Source organism: Arachis ipaensis, chromosome B10 (genome assembly GCF_059453495.1).
Source record: "Arachis ipaensis isolate K30076 ecotype BB chromosome B10, ASM5945349v1, whole genome shotgun sequence".
Lineage (NCBI taxonomy): Eukaryota > Viridiplantae > Streptophyta > Magnoliopsida > Fabales > Fabaceae > Arachis > Arachis ipaensis.
The window spans coordinates 27,913,824-27,931,863 of record NC_142435.1 but is presented as its reverse complement, the minus strand read 5'-3'; the positions used below and the strand labels follow the sequence as shown (position 1 = coordinate 27,931,863).

Below are 18,040 nucleotides of genomic sequence, written 5' to 3'. Positions count from 1 at the left end.
GGTTGTCAAAAAGACTTAGATGTGTAACAAGATTGGATTTCTAATTTAACTTCCATAAATCATATATATAACATCCATAATTTCAAACACACAATCTCCATAATCCACAAATTGAAATTGATTTGTTGTTATTTAGTATTTGTTTTTTTATTTTACAGGTCATAAACCAATAATTTGTTTATGTTTCTAATTTTCAATAAATTAAGACTCAGATTTGAAATTTTGGAGTTTTTTTTATAAAATATCTTATGGTGATTTAAAATATTTTTTAGGGCTAATAATATAATAATTTAAAATTTTTATTTGAAATAAAGATTGTATAATTATGGATGTAATATGCTAACAATTCAGGAGTGATTTTTGAAATTTGATTTTTATAAAATTTGAATTAGTTTTTGATGTAATTAAATAAAAAAAGATATTTATAGAAAAAAATTAATTGTATCAATTAATTAAGGAGAATGATTCACAGTCTCTTATAAATAACAATGGTATTAAATACAATTTTATTTATTTATATGTGATTTTTAGTTATGTAGCATTATTAAAGAAATAAAGAATATATATTTTTTTCCTCTTGATAATATCATATAATATCTGGAAATCGATGCATTTATTTTGTATACCAATTTTTTAAAGGAGGGGGTAGAAAGTGACTTTGAAAATGAATTTTTTTATTATTACTTGAACGAATTTGTTGAATATCAATATTTTTTTATTGAATTTGAAGATTGTGTATAAAGAAATTGAGAAAAATATATTTTGTTCTATCATGTTTAATTTATCCACTTTTAAATTAAGTAATAATATATGTCACTTTTTTTCTCATGCGATGTTGTTTGAGCTATCTTCTTATTAGACAACTCACATGATAATTGAATATATCCAATCAAACATCTGAACAAAAAACACTTGCGACTTGTCTCATGTATTACAAGTAGTATATTTCAACATGGTTAGGAAGATACAACTATAGTTTTCTTTATAGATTTTCATGATATGGTTGTCACCAAATTTAAATAGGTATCTTATTTGAGGAATTTTTTTAAATAAATATAATAAATATTTTATTTACGAACATAAGTAATTTGTTTCATTTTTACGAATTTACACTCCATTACTTATCTCATTTACAATGTAAACAAGATAAGACATGAAATAACACTGTGAAGATACTAAATGTGAAACGTGTATATCTCGTTTATAGTGTAAATAAGATACGGTACGATAAATTTTCAGCAACTATAAAAAGATCTGCAACCATTTGTATTTTTCACAAATATTTTACTTCTTCTTCTCTTTTCATTTTTTTTCTTCCAAAAATTAAGCAAAAATTTCTAGTGATAGTGGATATGTGGTTGTAAGTGTGTATCTCAATTGTCATATGAGAAATAGTGATATTAGAGTGAAATTTGAGTGTGGTAATCCCATTCTATTGTGCACTCGGCAAGTAAATTCTTTGTCCGAACTAAAGAGTTTGATATTGAGGAGCATTGGTGCTAGCGGGAGAAAAGAGGTTGGAAGGGTTGGGTATAGGTTGTTAGCACCGATTGAAAATGGAGTTTTTTGGTTTTGTTTGTTTTGACTTCATGGCGATGAGCATGTGCACCTCATGTTTGACCTCCATGGGAGAATCATGGCAGAACAAGTGATGGAGCTTTTTGCGGAGGTTGGTGATGTTGGTGACGGTCGATCTGGCCACTCGAATTTTGTATAGGATGACCCACCTCTTGCACCATCACCGATACACTGTCTAGTCCAGTGGAAGAGATGGACATGGACAGTGAGGAGTATGTTGCCAATAGCAACGATATTGGTTCTTGTGAAGATGATGATGATGAGGAGTAGTTTGTACCAGAGACTCCCGTCGACACATCAGTTCGGTATCTTCGGCTTGTCCTACAACCAAGTCCGGCCTTATCAGCTATACCCAATCACTATCATATGTTGGATCTGGATGTGATGTACGAGAAAACTCCATTTTTCAATATGGATGGAGACGATTACAACATAGATGGTGGTGTAAAGTTTAGGGTTGGCCACAAATTCAAAAGCAGAGAGGTAGTAATGCAAGGTGTGAAGAAGTCATGTAAGCTTGATGGAGAAGAACTCCTTCCTTTGCACGCCCTATTGCTGAACATGAAGAGGCTTGACATCGAGGAGTTGCTCTACCCACTTCTAGGTCGAGTGCCCGTACCACGTCTGAAAATTATGCAAGCACCCGCCTACTGCCTCTCCATGTGTGCATAATCCAAGGAGGTATGCAATGTCCTACAAGGTGATTGTACAATTATCCCATGGCAAGTGAAAAATGTAGGTCTCAGGACACCAACATTCCACAAATGCAGTTATTAGGGAGTGTCAAATACGAAGTTCTTGAGGTGCACTGTGTTGCCAAACTCAACCTCTCTTAAGTAAGGGAGAATGGCTTCTAGTGGTGCAAGAGTGTTGCTCACTCGTCTAGGAAGAAATAGGCGAGACCTTTGATAAAAAAAAAGTGGAATAAGAAATCTATTTTAAAAGTAAACATTTAAATGTTGAAATAAAAATAGAAAAATTATACTAAACAAGAGTTTCACATTTCATAACTTAGTTCGAAATAAAATAATTAAATTTTAGTCGAAAAAATATATCAAACAAACCTAATTCCCATTAAAACATTAAATAACAGTTAAAAAAGCTACAAATTACCTACATTCGTAAATAAAATATTTATTTATTCAAAAAAATCCTAAATGCAATAAATATAGATTCACATTAAAGACATCACAACATACAATAAATATTTACTAGTTAAATTAATTTAATTGATAGGTTAAATCATACCTATCAATTAACACTTACTAACAATACATTCTACCACCTAATATATACTACATCTATAAAAGTACCCTAACTATGACTATAACTATATACTTATTTAACGTAAACATGAAAAGAACAACATTATCTTGGAAGTCGATTGCTCCAGCGATATGCCACATCGCGTTTGGGTGGTTGATGTTGTAACACTCTCACTATCAGAATGTCACGCTTCTAGCTGAGTCACTAGTACGGAATTTATAACCCACAAACTAACCGGCAAGTGCACCAAGTCGTACCAAATAATACCTCAAGTGAGTGAGGGTCGATCTCACGAGGATTGATGGACTAAGCAACAATGATTGCGTAATTTACTTAGTTAGACAAATAGAAAAGAGTGTTTGGGTCTTAATTACGTCAAACAGTAAATTCAAAAAATCAGAAAGCAAGCAGTAACGGGTTGTGAAATATATGAGTAAAACAGTTAAGGTTTCGGAGATATTTATCTTTCGGACTAACTTTTCTTACCAACTATTTTAATCATGCAAGATTTAATTCATGGCAAACTATATGTGACTAAACCCTAATTTCTTAGATCTTTTTAGTCTTCTCTAACCTTCATCAACCGCCAATTCCTTGGTCACTTGATTTCGATTAGAGGGTTAAGTTCAAAACTAGTTTATGTGCCACAGAAACCCTATTTATCCAAATATAAGAAGATTATATGTCACGTATCCCGTTAAATCTAGATAATTAGAAATTTAGGAGAAATTATTTTCAAGCTGCTGTTCAGGTAAAGAGCTTTTCTAAGTTTTACAAGAACTCAAATAGAATAAGGGTCATACTTCCGTTCCACCCAGATTCATAAGATAAAGAACAAAAATAATTCCTGAAATTGAAATTAATACATGAATTAAAATAGAAAAGTAATAGTATTAATCCATAGAATAAACAGAGCTCCTAACCTTAACAGTATATGTTTAGTTGCTCATGGTTCAGAGAGAAAAAAAGGATTTTGAAAAGCTATAAAGTGTGGAATGAGGTAAGTGAGAAGAGTCGAGCCCGAAGGGCTAAATATTTTCTCTTTATTATCTAATCCTAATTAATGTAAAATATATTTTTTAAAATTAAATAATATCTTTTCCTATTTATAAATAAATTAAAGTTTAACAAAAAATTAATAAAGATCTTCGTTGCTTGCTTCATCATGTGCTGAGACCACTTGATTGATTTGGGCTGGCGCCTAACTTGGAAAATCCCAAGTTAGGCGCCACTATGGTAGCCTTGGATTGACTTGTTTTGCTTTAACTGGTGCCTAACTTGGATAATCCCAATTTAGGCGCCACCTTACCCGTGTGGTATTGGCGTGTAAGTTCTCCTTTGGTGCCTAACTTGGAGAATCCCAAGTTAGGCGCGACCAAGGACGTATAGTCAGAGAGCAAAGTGTATACTGTTATACATCGTTGGAAAGCTCTGAAAGTTAGCTTTCCAATTCCACTAGAATCACATTGATTAGACCTTTGTAGCTCAAGTTATGTCTATTAGAGTGCAAGGAGGTCATGGTTGACAGGATCATTCACTTTCTGCTCTTTTTCTACAAAATTTCGTCAAATCCATCTGAATGATACCTAAAATAAACAGAATTGCACACAACTCAAAGTAGCATTTATAGTGGCTAAAAGATATTTAAATCTTGATTAAAATTAACAATTCAAATGCAAATTCACTAGGAAAAGGTGCTCATGCATCACAATACCAGACTTGAATTGTTGCTTGTCCTCAAGCAACCAAAACTAATATAGGTGATAAACCACTATTTTATAGTTTATCTTGTACTCAATTGAGTGGTTTTTACCAACTCTTTACCCACTTATTCATACTATTTGCATGGTTTTACATTTACCTTCCTAATTATGTGCTTTGATTGAAAACATGCTTCTTTGATCTTATATTTGCTTATTATTAATCCTCTCTTATTACCATTAGATGCCTTGATATGTGTGTTAAGTGTTTTCAGATATTATAAGGCAGGAATGGCTTGGAGGATGGGAAGAAAGCATGCAAAAGTGAAAGGAATGCAAGAAGTTGGAAAAATTGCTAAGCTGTCCAGCCTGACCTCTCTGCACTCAAACAGCTATAACTTTAGCTACAGAGGTCCAAACGACGCGGTTCCAGTTGCGTTAGAAAGCTAACGTCCGGGGCTTCGATTTAATATATAATATGATATAGTTTCCCTGACGCTAGGTGACGCGATCGCGTGATCCATGCGGCCACGTCGCAATGACAAAAATCCAGCGTGATTGAATTCGAGACCAGCGAATTCTGGGCTGTTTCTGACCCAGTTTGCGGCCCAGAAAATACAGATTAGAGGCTATAAAGTGGAGGAATACATCCATTCATAGGAGGGCTCTCACATTCACAATTTTAGGAGTAGATGTAGTTTTTAGAGAGAGAGGTTCTCTTCTCTCTCTTAAGGATTAGGATTTAGGATTTCTCTTAGTTTTAGGAGTGACTCTCAATCCCAGGTTCTTTATTTTTATTTCTTTTCTCAATTTTGTTTATGACTCTCTATGTTTAGATTGATTTTCTTTTTAATATATCTTGAGGTATTTCAGACTTATGATTGCTCCTTTTTATTATATAAATAATTTGGATTTTTTCCTTTTGGCTTTGGTTGATTTATTGGTAACGCTTGAGTTGTCAAATAAAGCAGTGGTTGAAATTGGGAGTTGCTCCAATAACTCTAGTCTTTCCATAGGAATTGACTAGGACCTGAGGATTAAGCTAATTAATCCACTTGATTTACCTTCATAGTTAGAGGTTAACAAAGTGGGATTAAAACCCAATTCTCATCGCAATTGACAAGGATAGGACTTTCAGTTCTTCATACTTTGCCAAGAGTTTATTTTATTATTATTATTTTAATTTATTTATCATTCAACATATTCCCACCTTACTTTCTAAACCCCAATTTACAAACTTATAACCAATAATAAGAACATACCTCCCTGCAATTCCTTGAGAAGACGACCCGAGGTTTAAATACTCGGTTATCAATTTTAAAGGGGTTTGTTACTTGTGACAACCACAACTTTTGTAAGAAAGGTTGATTACTTGGTTTGTAACTATACTTACAACGAGAGTTTCTATAACCTCTAAACCATCAATCTTCAGTTCTTCAAAATGGCGCCATTGCCGGGGAAATGTAAACGTGTGCCTTATTATTGGTTATTGTAAATATTTGCTTTTTGATTTGTTTTTATTTTTATTTTTATTAAATTAAGAGGTTATTGATTTTTATTTTAAAATTTTATCTTATCTTATCTTATTTCAAAAATCAAATTTCAAATTTCAAATTTAAAAATTTTCAAAATTTAAATTTAAAATTTTTCAAATTTTAAATTTCAAATTTCAAAAATTCAAATTTCAAAAATTTAAAAATTCAAATTTTAAAATTTAATTTTCAAATTCAAAATTTAAATAACCTTTTAATTTAAATTTATTTTTATTTTTGTTTTTAATTTTTTATTTTGCTACTATGAACTCTCACCCCTTTGGCTATGAGTCTGGTTACAATAATGTTGCAGGAAGAAGAAATTACAATGAGAACAGGCATCAAGGTTGGAACAATCAAAGATGGGAGGAGCCACAAGGATTTGATCAACTCTCATGGCAACAACCACCTCCAGTGGACTATCAACAACCACCACCATATGCCTATGGACCCTTTCCTCAACATAACTTTGGACCACCATACTCACAAGCCCCTTTCCGCCATTCACCTCCATATGACCCTAACCCTCAACCACCATACCAACCACCTTATGAGCCATATGAACCATACATAGAACCACCCCAATTCCAACCCAATTACTCACAAGAACCACCACTTCAATATTCATCATCTCCATATCCATCAATCCAAGAGCACTATGATCCTACTTATGAAAGCCGAGTGCATCAAGAGACAAAGGATCGTTTCAAGGAAACAGTGGATCGATTTCAGGCAACCACTCAACAACTGGGGCAAGCATTAATTCAATGGGCTTCTAGGCGCTTAAATACACAAGGATCAGCCACAGCCCCATGTAGACAGTCTAGTGAAGAGCATAGCATAAAGGAGATACCAGAAACTCCAGTGGACAAGACAGAGCATGAATTCATACTAGAACAAGTAGAAGAAGCTGTCATTGTTCAAGAAGAAGAAGAAGTGGTTGAAGACTTAGGAGATGCAGAACCTCCATAGGAAAGTCAAGACATAGAGCCTCCTTCCAAGACGGTTGAATTTGATGCTGAGGAGGGTGTACCACCTCCAAAGCATATCATAGTTGAAGACTTGGAAGAGGTTGATCAAGAGATGGAGATTCAAGAAGAAGAAGCACAACCTCCCATGCCCTTGGAAAGCAATGAAGAGGAGATTAAATTGGAAGAGAGCTGCCAAGAGGAAGGGGTTGAAATTGAAGAAGCTTGCAAAGAGGTGGTAATTATCAGAGAAGAGCACAAGGGAGTGGAACTTGCAATTTCATTAAAAATACCTCCCCCTAAATTGCCATCATCCTTCACAACATTCAAGTGGGTAAAATTCATATCCCATAGCTTTCTAATCCCACTTGAATATGGGCTACTGGAGACGGATGGTCAACTTAGAGCTCTTTGTGATATTAAGAGTAAGAGGAAGATGGCCAGTGGTAAGAATTGTCCTGCAAGGTTCATCATGGTTGGAAGCTTTAAGTTCAAACGCAAGGGTTGGTATAAAGCTCAACTGAATGGGTCTATGAAGCTGTTTGGTCGCTGCAGTGAGAATTCAGATCACTTTTCACCCAGCTGGAAAAATGCAGATTGAGACAAAAACGGGTGTAAAAGTAAAGTTTGGGATCCTGGAATCTGTTCTGGCATTTGTCACCCCGGGAGCCTAAGAATCTGTTTGAAGCTTCTTAAGGGCTTTACATGCTTAGTTTGGGACCCCGGAGGTTACTAGAATCATAAACACTGGTGGAGATTCCTGGATGAGTTCAAGCATAAGCCACCATAACAGGAAGCTCATCAAATGTCCAACTTAAGGACTTTAACTAAAAGTGCTAGGTGGGAGACAACCCACCATGGTATGATTGTTCCTTTTTCATTTTTATTTAGTTTTATTTATTTTCTAGTCTTATTTTATTTTATTTTATTATACTGAACTTAGAGTTTTGCATCACATTCATATTAACACTGCATTCTGCATCATTTCAGTTAAAAAAAAAAGAGAGCGAGCACGCGACGCGACCGCATCAGCGATGCGTCCGCGTCGCAAGGAGATGAGAGAATAATAAATTGAACAGAAAGTTACGCAGGAGCAAGGCTGGAGGCGCGCCATTAGCACAAATTGACTCCACGCGACCGCGTCGATGATGCGTCCACATCATTTGGAAAAATAGCCTCCCACGCGACCGCGTCACCCACGCGGCCGCGTGACCTGAAATCGGCGTAAAAAGGGTGTATGGCAGAAAGTTGAGCTGGAGTTGGGCTGGACCCGTGCTAGTAGCACAAGCCCTGCCACGCGAACGCGTCACCCACGCGTCCGCGTCATATTGGAAATAAGACCACCCGCGCGATCGCGTCGACCATGCGACCGCCTCACCCTGGATTTTGGCAATACTGAGTTTTGAACAGAGAGTTGTGCGACCGCGAGGCTGCACTCGCGCCACTAGCACAAATCGAGTCACGCGATCGCGTGCCCCATGCGTCCGCGTCACCCAACCTTATCGCGCACCACGCGACCGCGTCACCCACGCGATCGCGTCGCCAGCGTCGCACAACCTATCCAGATTAGTGCCAATTTTCTTATCTTTTCTCTTCTAATCCTAATTTCTTCCTTCTCTCTCCTTTCTCACTTTCTTTTTCTACTTCTCATTCTTTTTCACTTTCATTTTATTTATTTGCATACTTTCATTCATTGTATATTTTTATTTTTCTAAAGTTATTATTGGTGTTCAAATATTCTTATTCAACTGTTACATCTTTTCTGGTATTTTCTTGGTGCTTAGTAACTTGTTTAATTCTGATTGGGTAATATTATCAATGCTAATTTTTATAATTCTGATATTCCTTTTGCATTGACATGAACTCACATTGTCTTTCATTACCCACTCTCTTCCCCATTGTTGCAAATTTTGCACCATTGGTATGCCATGGCTTATATTGTTTTCTCCCTTACATGTTGAAGCTTCCATGTAAATGAGACCCTTATCATTTGGCATTAACCCATACTTCTTTTATTTTCTTATCTCTATTTCTGGGTTACTCTTCTTCCCTTTTTCTTTCAGGATGGCCACCCGGAAGGGAAGCGGAAGACATTTTACATGGGGAGACAGACAAGTCCATCTGCACAATCCTTAGAGAAAAGCAACAGTTGAAACAACCCATCTACTTGCAAATCTCAGCATGCACCGAGGACGGTGCAATCTTTAAGTGTGGGGAGGTCGATACCGATCTTCGTGGGTTAGTACTTTCTTTTCAACACCAATAATCTTATTTTCTTTATTTGTTGATTGTTGCATTTGCATGATTGATTGCATATTTGTTTGATTTTTGCATATTTTACCACTTGGTTAAAGTAATATTTTCTTTTTCAAGAAACCTGTATTTCACTAATTTGAATAAAATTTTTTGTTACACTTGTTTGAAGAAATATTATATTGGAACATGGTTTAGAGCTCGAACACACAAAATTTGTGAGATCTTTGAGCCTATTTGAATTGGTTGCATTTTACTAACCAATATTTTGTTTTAGTGTGTTTTTCTCTCTAAAATTGTGATCTTTGTCTTGGTTGATTCTATATTTCCATGGTTTGATGTATGCATACACTTATATGTTTGAGGCCTTTGTTCACTGAGCTTACATACCCATATGGCCTTAACCCTTTCATTATCCTTTGCAAACCAATGTTGAGCCTATTATACCCCTTTGTTCTTTACTTTAGCACATCATTAACTCTAAGCGAAAAATAATAATGTCCTTAATTTGAATCCTTAGTTAGCTTAGACTAGTGAGAGTGCTCATGAATTAAGTGTGGAAAAATTGGGTTTGGAAATATTTGGTTTAAGAATTGGGTATTATATATCTTTATGAAAATGTGAAAGAAATGTTTAGAACATGATTCATGCATTCAATAATTTAATCATATGCATTGAGAAAAATAAAAAAAAGAGAGAGAAAAGAAAAAGAAAAAAGAGAAAAAGAAAAAAAAAGCAAATAATAAAAAGGGGACAAAATGCCCCAAAGTTAAGTGTTGAAAGCAATGCATATGTACTGTACTTGAAATTTGAATGCATGAATACATGGATAACATGGTTAATGGACAGTTAGGTTTTTGTATTATGATTACATGGATTGTTTAAGTTAGGTGGAAAGTTTAAGTTAATTAAGGATTCAGATTTTAGTCCACTTGGCCAAATACAATCCTACCTTGACCCTAACCCCATTACAACCCTTAAAAGACCTCTTGATATGTATATCTGTGCATTAAATTTGTGTTGATTATAAGATGAAGAGCAAGCCTTAGAAAGCAAGGTTAGTAGAGAATTGAGAAATCGAACCTTAAACACTTGAGTGATTAGAGTGTATACACTACCAGTGAGGGTTCGATGCTCAATTCCTTGTTCCCTGCTTTCATGAGCTATTTTCTTCTTGCAAGTCGATTTGTACTTCATTTTCATGATTTGAATTAGTGAAATCCAATTCATATTTCCTCTTGAAAGATTTGTTTACTTTTAACTAAGTAGGTGGAAATATTCTGCATGTAGTTACATTCATAGGTTGCATTTCATACCATTCCTCTTCATCTTTATAGTTTCTCTTGAGCTTAGCATGAGGACATGCTATTATTTAAGTGTGGGGAGGTTGATAAACCACTATTTTATGGTTTATCTTGTACTCAATTGAGTGGTTTTTACCAACTCTTTACCCACTTATTCATACTATTTGCATGGTTTTACATTTACCTTCCTAATTATGTGCTTTGATTGAAAACATGCTTCTTTGATCTTATATTTGCTTATTATTAATCCTCTCTTATTACCATTAGATGCTTTGATATGTGTGTTAAGTGTTTTCAGATATTATAAGGTAGGAATGGCTTGGAGGATGGGAAGAAAGCATGCAAAAGTGGAAGGAATGCAAGAAGTTGGAGAAATTGCTAAGCTGTCTAGCCTGACCTCTCTGCACTCAAACGGCTATAACTTTAGCTACAGAGATCCAAACGACGCGGTTTCAGTTGCGTTGGAAAGCTAATATCCGGGGCTTCGATTTGATATATAATATGATATAGTTTCTCTGACGCTAGGTGACGCGACCGCGTGATCTATGCGGCCGCGTCGCAATGACGAAAATCCAGCGTGATTGAATTCGAGACCAGCGAATTCTGGGCTGTTTCTGACCCAGTTTGCGGCCCAGAAAACACAGATTAGAGGCTATAAAGTGGAGAAATGCATCCATTCATAGGAGGGCTCTCACATTCACAATTTTAGGAGTAGATGTAGTTTTTAGAGAGAGAGGTTCTCTCCTCTCTCTTAAGGATTAGGATTTATGATTTCTCTTAGTTTTAGGAGTGACTCTCAATCCCAGGTTCTTTATTTTTATTTCTTTTCTCAATTTTGTTTATGACTCTCTATGTTTAGATTGATTTTCTTTTTAATATATCTTGAGGTATTTCAGACTTATGATTGCTCCTTTTTATTATATAAATAATTTGGATTTTTCCCTTTTGGCTTTGGTTGATTTATTGGTAACGCTTGAGCTGTCAAATAAAGCAGTGGTTGAAATTGGGAGTTGCTCCAATAACTCTAGTCTTTCCATAGGAATTGACTAGGACCTGAGGATTAAGCTAATTAATCCACTTGATTTACCTTCATAGTTAGAGGTTAACAAAGTGGGATTAAAACCCAATTCTCATCGCAATTGACAAGGATAGGACTTTTAGTTCTTCATACTTTGCCAAGAGTTTATTTTATTATTATTATTTTAATTTATTTATCATTCAACATATTCCCACCTTACTTCCTAAACCCCAATTTACAAACTTATAACCAATAATAAGAACATACCTCCCTGCAATTCCTTGAGAAGACGACCCGAGGTTTAAATACTCGGTTATCAATTTTAAAGGGGTTTGTTACTTGTGACAACCACAACTTTTGTAAGAAAGGTTGATTGCTTGGTTTAGTAACTATACTTACAACGAGAGTTTCTATAACCTCTAAACCATCAATCTTCAGTTCTTCAATAGGCTTAGGATGTGAATTTGCATGAGAAATGAGTGTTCAATTAAGCTTCTGTCTCTTCTTAAAGTAGGGTTTATACACTACAATCCTGAATAGGTTTGACATTTCACTATCCTTTGAATCAGAGGAATGTCACTGTCATTCGGAATTAGAATCCGGATAATATTATGAATTCTCTAATCTTTTTACTTCGGATTAATCCTTGAACAAAAAAAATTTTCTTTAATTCTCTTTTCTTTGGTGCTTCGCACCTTGAGCCTAGCCGTGACTTTAAATGCTTTGTCTCAAGCTTTACTTGACACAAAAACACCATAAGCACTTAACTGGAAAACTCTCTTTTGGTTCTGATTTTTCTTTTAGTTACTCCCAGACAGTGGTGCTCAAAGCCTTTGGCATACTCTGTTAAATGCACTTGATTTCCACTCTTAGTGCTCTGTCTCAAGGATTGCTTAACACATTTACACCATAAGTATATGACTAGGAAAATAATTCTTTGAACTTTTAATCATGTCTGACCTCCCTAGTCATTGATGCTCAGAGCCTTGGACCTTGCTTTTATTTTTCTTTTGCTTCAAAGATTAAGCTTTTGTTTACTCCAGAGAATTCATAATAGTTCTCTAAATTCTTGTTCCTCATACATCAACATCCTTTGATTCAAATTCAAATATGCACTGTTCATATCATGCATTCAGAATCCCAGATAATGCCACCACATTTAAGTAAATAAGACTACTCTGTAATATAAACTCAATTTCTCATGCAATACATCACTTCTTTTCTTTTTTTTAGATTCAAGTTCAGTGATCGGTACATGAGACATCTCTTCAATTAAAAGATAAATAACTGAAATTTTAAAATAACAGAATTAAACTAGAACCTAGGACTCAGGATTACTAAAGATCACGCAGACATTCAAGTAAAATAGCAGAAAACAGGAATATAACATAATAAGAACGGAAGGAAATAAAGAATGAAAGGAACTCAACCACCTCAGTTATCCTAGTGGCCGTCTCATTTTTCAGGATGTGCTCCTCCGTGAAGATGATTTGCCTCCCTTTTGTGCCATTAAAATAAACAGAAAAGCCACAAGCGAAGCGACAACACCAAACTTAAAAGTTTGCTTGCCCTGAAGCAAAGAAAAACTGAAAACAAGGAGGGACATAAAAAGTGAATGGATGAGTAAAAACAAAAATTATTACAGAAAAAGAAGAGAATGATAAAAGGATAAGAGAGGTTAAAATTAATATATATATATATATATATATATATATATATAATTTTTTTATTTTTTATTTTTTTTTATATATATATATATATATATATATAGTAGGGGATTGGGGGGTAGGTTTAAACTCTTCGTAAGCCTTCTCGTTCGTCTCCTGAAAAGATAAAACTGTAGGGGTGAGAACCTAATCACATGGTCTCACCATGGAGTTTTAGAATTGTCATAAGAAGATATTTAATAAGAAAATCGTTTGCAATCTCAGTGATTATCATTGTCTTATGAATATGTTAAAAACTGACGGTTTGACCATCCAAGAATTCAAACATTTTTAAAAGAAATCAGTTAATTATTCAAAAATCCAAAACTTACTTTTCTTATAAAAGAATCTTAAAAGTTTCCTAACAGTATGAATGACCAACCTGTTCTAAACATAGGTTCATTAAGTCTATGCTGACCAGCTTGATATTTCATACTTTACTAAACCACAACACAAACCAATCACGGCCTCCGACCCATCACATAATCAATCATGGCTTCGGACCCAATATCCAATTCACCATAACCCAACCAATATCAATCACAGACACAAGTAATAAAGTTCAAACACAATCAAGAGCAGTTATGTCAAGTATAGCATTAGCAGTTAAATAGAATTATTCACATAGGTAGACCAATTACAACATGCACACCCAAACAATGTCACATAGATACATATGATGAATGCCCGCCCTACGACTAATGAACTCATCTGTCGGTTATACAGCTAACCCGACATGTCCTAGTAGCTAACCATTAGACAGTCTCTCTGTACACACATCCCCAAGCTCAATAATATCCATGAAAACAATCCCAAGCTCATTCATGGGGAGAGACAAAGCTCCTAACTCAAATTTATATATATATATATATATATATATATATATATATATATATATATATATATATATATATATGCATGCCCATGGAGAAACCCAGAGAGTTAAAGTGCCCGGTCACATCTTACGTATAGAGGGTCAACAATTTGTCTCAATTTTGCAAGTCTCATTTACTTTGAATTCATTATCATCATCAGTTCATATCTCATTTCTAAATTCATTCAAAAATCATACTTTATAATCAATCCTCATCATCCTTCATTCAAATTCAATAATCATCATCATCCATTCTTCCATTCCGTTCATCAACAATCCCAATTCAAAACATAATTCATTCCTTTATAAATAAATCAAACTTAAAACATATTGATCTGGCCCTTACAAATCCAACATCATAAATCGGCATTATCATTCATAACTCGACATTATTCACATTATTATTTAGAAACCTGATGTTATAGTTCGGCATTACAGTCATTAATCGGCAATCAACATTATTAATCGGCCACTTACGTTACAACTCAGCTCAACGGACTGTTTCCAATTGTGAAACGTTCAACCTAACATTCCACCCTCATCATTGCTCTTTAATCCAGGCAATAAAGTAGAAGCGTAACCGACTTACACATTTTCAGCCATAAAAGGTATGATCTTCCATTCCAAAAGGAACACATTGAATTCTCAATACTGACTTAAACTTCGAAGTGCCTTTGCAGGTACACTCCCCCCTGTTTCTTGCTCAAAGCTCTATGCTGTTGGACACCCTCTTGGAGTAAAGCTTGGATTATCATGAAGATTAAAGGTCGGCACCGGAGATAATAACTCGGCGTCGATTCCTAGAGACTAAGCTCTCCCTCCAGGTATCCATACAAGAACAATTGGCGCCCACCATGGGGCCGAGAATATAATCCCTTCCATATATCATCCACCTCGAGGTTCTCGCCCAAGTCATGCTGAACAATTTCCACCCACACCATTCGAACTCCTTCGGATGGTGACCGAGTTACAAAAAGCCAACCAGCGCATGACTGAGGAGAATCAAAGAATGGCATAGCAAATTGCCAACTTGAATAACACCCGAATCGAAAACAACAATGATTGGCAAGAACAAACAGAAGATGCCGAGCAGCAGTCAGGACCAACACACGTCTCAGACACTGCTCGACAGGAAGAGGAGCAACCCGAGCATAATGAGGAAGCTCGGCAAGACAACGAGAATGATGATCAGGAAAGCTCTCCCGGACCATTTACAGTCGAAGTGATGAACTTCGTGCTACCCCGGAGGTTTACTCTGCCGACCACCCTAACTCCCTATGATGGGTTAGGCGATTCGAAGAAATACATCAAGAAGTTTACCTCCATAATGATAGTAAACGGTGCATCTGATAAAGTTTTGTGTCGTTGTTTCCCATCTTATTTAGACAGCCCTGCACTTGATTGGTTTTGTTCTTTGCTTGCAGGTTCTATTTCGAGACATATCAAAGCCCTTTGAGGAGCACTTTGCTGGATCGGCCATCTACCTACATGACTCCGATTACCTGAACACAATCAAGCAAGGCCAGCACGAAAGCCTCAAAGACTACATGATGTGCTTCACAAAAATAGCCATAAGTATACCCGACCTCCACCTCGAAGTGGAACTGCATGCCATAAAAAGCGGCCTGCGACCAGGAAAATTCCAGGAAACCATTGCTGTAACCAAACCTAAGACTATGGCCGAGTTCCGCGAAAAGGCAAAAGGTCAGATCGACATCGAGGAACTCCAGCAAGCTCGAAAAACAGAAAAGCCTCATTACAGAGACAACGACAGAACTCGAGACAAAAAGAAGAGCTTCAAACCGACTTCACAATATGAGTCCTACACTCAATTCAACACCAAGCGCGATGATATTATCAAGGAAATCTTGAATTCGAAGCTGATCAAACTGCCAAGAAAAGCTGGCAATTACCCAGACTCAAAAGGCGCGGACAGGTCAAAATATTGCTCATTCCACCAAAAGCACGGACACACTACCGACAAGTGTGTCATCGCCAAAGACCTTCTAGAGTGATTAGCTCGGCAAGGCCACCTGGACAAATACATCGGCGGACACATACAGTGACGAACAAACAGCTCTGGCGAACAACATCCAGCACAACAGCATGGCCGAGATAAAGATCGGCCAGACACTTGCCATCCCGACCAACCAAAGCGTATAATTAACTGTATTTCCGAAGGTTTTGCAGGTGGAGGAGCCACAAGCTCGGCAAGAAAGAGATCTTACCGAGCTATGCTTTCCATCAATGCCGATCAAATTCAATAGCAGACACTACCACACTCCCTGCAGATAACATTCCAGACAACTGATCATAACAACAATACAACAAATCTCGATGACTCGGTCGTAATCTCCTTGCAACTCGGAGATCTCCTAGTAAAAAAGGTGTTGCTGGACCTTGGGAGCAGTGCCGATGTCCTATTTTACTCCACATTCCAGAAGATGAAGTTGAGCAGCAACATCCTCCAACCTTCTACTGGAGACCTGGTAGGTTTTTCAGGTGAGCGAGTCCCGGTTATGGGCTCTGTGTGGTTACAAACCACACTCGGTGAGTTTCCTTCGTCAAAAACATCAGACATTCAATACTTAGTTGTTGATTGTTTAAGTCCTTACAATTTAATACTTGGCAGACCTTTCTTAAATAGGTTCGGCGCCATAGTATCTACAATTCATCTTTGTGTTAAGTCCCTTTGCAGGATAACACAATTGCAACCATTCACAGTGATGCCCGAGAAGCCAGGGAGTGCTACAACAATAGTCTCAAAAGACCTAACCGAAACACAGCCCATGTTCACAACATTGGCAGCATGAATGACCTGCCAATTCTGGCCGACCTTGATCCCAGAGCAGGAACACTTGAAAGACCAACCCCAACAGAAGACCTGCATGAAATCTATTTCACAAAAAGCACGGACAAATTCACATATGTCGGCTCAACATTATCCTCAGAAGAAAAATCATCATTCCAAGCATTCTTACAGCAAAATGCCGACCTGTTTGCTTGGACTCCAGCTGATATGCCAGGCATCGATCCATCCATCATATCACACAAGTTGGCATTAGATCCATCCATCCGACCTGTAGCACAGAAAAAGAGAAATCTCGGCCATGACCGAAAACAAGCCTCCCTAGAAGAAACCAACAAGCTCATCAACGTGGGCTTCATCTGAGAAATCAGATTCACAACTTGGCTGGCGAACGTCGTCGTGGTTAAAAAACATAACGGTAAATGGCACATGTGCATTGATTTCACCGATCTCAACAAAGCATGCCCCAAACATTCTTACCCTTTGCGCTCTATTGATTGCTTAGTTGATAATGCCTCTGGTTTTGAAAAACTCAGCTTTATGGATGCATATTCTGGTTATAACCAGATCTAAATGTATCCATCCGATCAAAATAAGATAGCCTTTATTACTGAATATGGAAACTATTGTTATAAAGTTATGCCATTTGGCCTTAAGAATGCAGGTGCGACATATCAACGTCTAATGGACAAAGTCTTCGCCAAACAAATCGGCCGGAATATTGAGGTCTACGTTGACGATATGGTCGCCAAGACAAAGATTGGCAATAATCACCTTGATGACCTCACAGAAATCTTCGGACAGCTAAAAAAATACAATATGCGGTTAAATCCCGAAAAGTGCACATTCGGGGTTCAAAGCAGTAAATTCCTCGGCTTCATGCTCACTAGCCGAGGTATTGAGAAAAATCCAGAAAAATGCCGAGCTATTTTAGACATGACAAGTCCACACACCATAAAGGAAGTCCAGCGGTTAACAGGGAGACTTGCTACACTTTCTAGATTCCTACCTTCCCTAGCTTCTAAATCTTTA

At 36.5% G+C, this 18,040-nt stretch overlaps 1 pseudogene; it reads left to right on the top strand.

Annotated features, from left to right (window-relative positions):
* Positions 1 to 1,636: 1,636 nt before the first annotated feature.
* Positions 1,637 to 16,265, top strand: LOC148579501 (uncharacterized; annotated as a pseudogene).
* Positions 16,266 to 18,040: the final 1,775 nt, after the last annotated feature.